Here is a 4348-nt window from a genome sequence, read left to right on the forward strand (position 1 = left end):
ATTTATAGGGGGTACTTCATTTCCAGAGAACAGGGTTTTTTTTATCAATAGGAGCCCAGCTGTATTTCTGCACGAGTTACTGGCGACCTCCCTACACATAATACAAAATGGCTGCCACGTCCACAGGAAACACATCATGTCTCTTCTGATTCTCTCGGTACTTCTACTACCCCAGCACCCCTCCCTCCACGTAAAGCACCCTGTTCTGTTGGTATAAGAATTTGGTAATTCTTAAAATGCTACCAAAAAAAAAATGTCCTTCGAGCCGGATTTGAACCAGCGACCTAAGGATATCTGAATTTCCACTACAGTCCTCCGCTCTACCAACTGAGCTATCGAAGGATCCTGGCTTTGTATGCTATGAATAGCATATTTTTGTATCTCATCACAGAATGTTGTTCCTTCTGTTTTATAAATCTATTTCTCAAAGCAATATACAGTAAAATGTACCTCTAAACAAATCCCTGGCCCTTTCTATATTTGGTAAGTGAAAAAGGGAAACATTTTAAGAGAAAATTGAGAGTGAAAGTGACTAAGATACATCCTGCAAATATAGCTGCATACTGCTGTCTTCGGATTTCTTGTATTTCCTATGTTTCTATTAAAATGGCATAATGAAGTAACAGTTGATACAGATGGGGCTTAATAGCCGCCGATTAACAGACTCGCCAGCCAGCAAGCTGCTGAAACACTAAATGCCCACTGCAAAGCTATACAATGTTGAATGTAAATCTTACGTAATTTGAGTTCATAATATATTCTGAACCATTGTACCTGCGTAGTACAAAAAGGACGCACAGTCGGAGAGGAGATTGCAACAACTATCTTTTTAACTGCTAACATTGAACTGGCTTCCTTTCGCCAGTCCTCCTCTCACTAACCCAATGTCACACTTAACACGCCCCCAACAGGGGGCCTTGGGCTTAAAAGCACAGGGGATCGTAACACCACCCCTGGACAAATGTTCAAAACTCTGAATCAGCATTCTTCGACCCAGCGGCTTCCTTGTTACTTGTTGGGGTCTGGTGCCCATTTCACTGGTGCCACTACCTCCTAGCGGGTTACCCAACAGTCCACCTCGAGCTGCACCTCCACTGGGCGGGACCCAAAGGTTGTCCCGAGGCTCCCGGTGCTGCAGATCTGGTTCTAGTTCCGGCGGAGGTGATTCACAGTCCTCTCTCTCGACCAGGTGTTTGAACAAAGAGCTGTTTCTCGTGATCTCCTTGTCTTCGACCAACCTAATCCTCCTCTGGCTTTATGGTCTATTGTAGAACCTCTCCACTCATTTGCCCACATTTTACCTTTGATAGTACTGGGACAAGGAAGGGGCGACCCTGGTGGCGTGGGCGATTTCGGGGGATCTTGGGCAAAACCAGGACTTTCGGGAGAGGCTTAGAAATTCATCAGAGAATCCTGGGCTCCCAAAACCAAGAAGGCCTACAGAGGTGCTTGGGATAAGTGGAGTAAATGGTGCATGGAGAGGGAAATACATCCTGTTCAAACAGATGTAGACGATGTGGTGAAATTCCTGGTCAATCAGGCAGCTCAGGGTAGAGTATACTGGACTATTTACACATATCGTTCAGCGATTTCGGTAGGGCATGAAAACGTAGAAAGTCACCCCTTGGGCGAACATCCACTGGCGTGTAGAGTACTCAAAGGAATAAAAAGTATGATACCACCGGCTCTGAGATATCACCGTCTTTGGGACGTTAGTGGGGTGTTGAGATTGTTTGAGTCCTGGCCGGATAATGGCGGTCTGTCCAGGAAGGCTCTGTGGGCTAATCTGACTACCCTGCTCTGCTTAATATCGTGCAAAAGGGTCTCGGACATCAGGGCTCAGGAAGTGGACTGGAAATTGTTTTCGCCGACAGGCGTTCCCTTTCATATAACAAAGAGAACTAACACAGGGATCAGGACAGTCGATTATGCAGCATTTCCAGAAGGGCCCGAATTATGTCCAGTCAGTGGTTTGAAGCTGTATGAAAGTAACTCAACACAGTTCAGGTCCACAGTGGAATCACAATTGTGATAAGGAAACCCTTTATGGCAGTTTGGACAGCTACCTTGGCAAGATGGGTGAAGTGGTGCATGAGCCAAGCTGGCATAGGTACAAGTCATTTCGGAGCACATTCGGTTAGGGGTGCCATGGCATCCACAGCATTCAGAATGGGGGCATGCCTAGCGGACATTTTGAAGGCAGGGGTTTGGTCCAACAAGTCGACTTTTAAGAACTTTTATTTTAGACCAATCGGCCAGGTGACTACGTTGGTAGTGAGTAAGCTTGGAACAAGCATAATCCGAGCCTACCCGTCTTGACATAGAATACTGATTTTCAATACATTTGTAATAGAAAGTCATGATTCTATTAAAGATACTGAGGCAAAGGATTATCCCACCCTATCAATTGCGTAAATAGACTGGAATGACTGTGATCGGAATTACTGATTATAAGGAAGTTTGGAATTTAATTTCTGACATGTTCTTTTGCGATTGCCCACCCAGTTTATAGTGGAGTTTTTCATCGGTGCTGTTTGTGAATTGGCAGGTACAGAACCCAAGACGTCAAGTACATGAGGAGTAAAAGAGACGTGGTGGAGGTTTCCAGCGTTAACTGGTTGGGACGCAGTTATGGATCAGCGAAAGAAAGAGGCCGAAGGAAGGCAGACGATGTTATACTGGACTTTAGTGTATGATTGGTTACAAGAAGTCACATAAAAGAAGAACCAATTAAATACAAACTCATATATCGCTAAAATTCATGGGATTTGTAGTTTTAGCTGTTTCTTTTTATGGTTGTGTTTTTTAAAGTTGTTGCTGCTCGAGAAGTAAAGAGTTGAGCATAATCTTTCGCCTCCATGACTTTAATAGAATCATGTCTTTCTATTACGAATGCATTGAAAATCTGTATTTATTGTGTAATTTGTGCAGATTTCAAGCCATCCCGCAAAAAACATAGTGGTATTTCAGTCCTGCGTTTTCATAGTGTTTACAAGCCTGTCACTTACCTGCCATGACTCCACTATTACTCTATCCCCCCAACCCCCAATCCACCCATTACTCTCCAAACATTCACCTGTCGGTCTAACATTTGTAAACAATACAAGATAGAAAAGCATACTTATTCTGACATCAAGTGTTTAAAACAATGCACCTTCAAACACTGACTACATTTAATAAAAATTGCAATAACATATTTGATATTAAGCTGTGGTGGATATATAGATGATCTGCTGTGTATTTCTGCGATTTTTTAAATACGAAAACTTTCACATTACAAAAAACAAAGCCACTTAGAAATGCTGGGGGTTCAACCCGCGACCTCATTGCCACAAGTCATGCCCTCCACCTCCGAGCAACATCCGCGAAGCACAATAGTGCCTTCCTGAATAAAGGATTAATGCATGATCCGTGGAACCAGGCTACGTAGCTCTCTGTGTTTAACCCATTCCTTTTTTGCTCATTTCACCCACACTGGAATCGTGGCTTGTAAGGTATGTATTACAATACAACAAACATTGGGATTGCTTGGTTCTTTCTCAGTCGCTCTTTTCCCAGTACATAAATGCAGAATGCTAACTCTTTTACGCGGGACCGAGCCTCATCCTTTGAAACCCCAGGCAGCCTGCCTGCGCTGGGAACGTGTTCTTTCTGTTTAATCTGCGATGTTTTTCATGAAATAAGCATACAAAATAACGTGTTTGTATTTATAGGGGGTACTTCATTTCCAGAGAACAGGGTTTTTTTTATCAATAGGAGCCCAGCTGTATTTCTGCACGAGTTACTGGCGACCTCCCTACACATAATACAAAATGGCTGCCACGTCCACAGGAAACACATCATGTCTCTTCTGATTCTCTCGGTACTTCTACTACCCCAGCACCCCTCCCTCCACGTAAAGCACCCTGTTCTGTTGGTATAAGAATTTGGTAATTCTTAAAATGCTACCAAAAAAAAAATGTCCTTCGAGCCGGATTTGAACCAGCGACCTAAGGATATCTGAATTTCCACTACAGTCCTCCGCTCTACCAACTGAGCTATCGAAGGTTCCTGGCTTTCTACGCTATGAATAGCATATTTTTGTATCTCATCACAGAATGTTGTTCCTTCTGTTTTATAAATCTATTTCTCAAAGCAATATACAGTAAAATGTACCTCTAAACAAATCCCTGGCCCTTTCTATATTTGGTAAGTGAAAAAGGGAAACATTTTAAGAGAAAATTGAGAGTGAAAGTGACTAAGATACATCCTGCAAATATAGCTGTATACTGCTGTCTTCGGATTTCTTGTATTTCCTATGTTTCTATTAAAATGGCATAATGAAGTAACAGTTGATACAGATGGGGCT

General features: G+C 42.9%; 2 non-coding genes across 2 annotated transcripts; both read right to left on the reverse strand.

The window, feature by feature from the left end:
• Nucleotides 1–256: 256 nt before the first annotated feature.
• TRNAY-GUA (transfer RNA tyrosine (anticodon GUA)) lies at nucleotides 257–342 on the reverse strand. Its single transcript is given in 2 exon segments — nucleotides 257–292; nucleotides 306–342. It is a non-coding gene; the product is annotated as a tRNA-Tyr (tRNA).
• Nucleotides 343–3961: 3619 nt separating this feature from the next.
• On the reverse strand, nucleotides 3962–4047 carry TRNAY-GUA (transfer RNA tyrosine (anticodon GUA)). Its single transcript is given in 2 exon segments — nucleotides 3962–3997; nucleotides 4011–4047. It is a non-coding gene; the product is annotated as a tRNA-Tyr (tRNA).
• Nucleotides 4048–4348: the final 301 nt, after the last annotated feature.

The sequence above is a fragment of the Ambystoma mexicanum genome (genome assembly GCF_040938575.1).
Source record: "Ambystoma mexicanum isolate Mex_15411 chromosome 12 unlocalized genomic scaffold, UKY_AmexF1_1 Mex_chr12_unloc.2, whole genome shotgun sequence".
Taxonomy (NCBI): Eukaryota; Metazoa; Chordata; class Amphibia; order Caudata; family Ambystomatidae; genus Ambystoma; species Ambystoma mexicanum.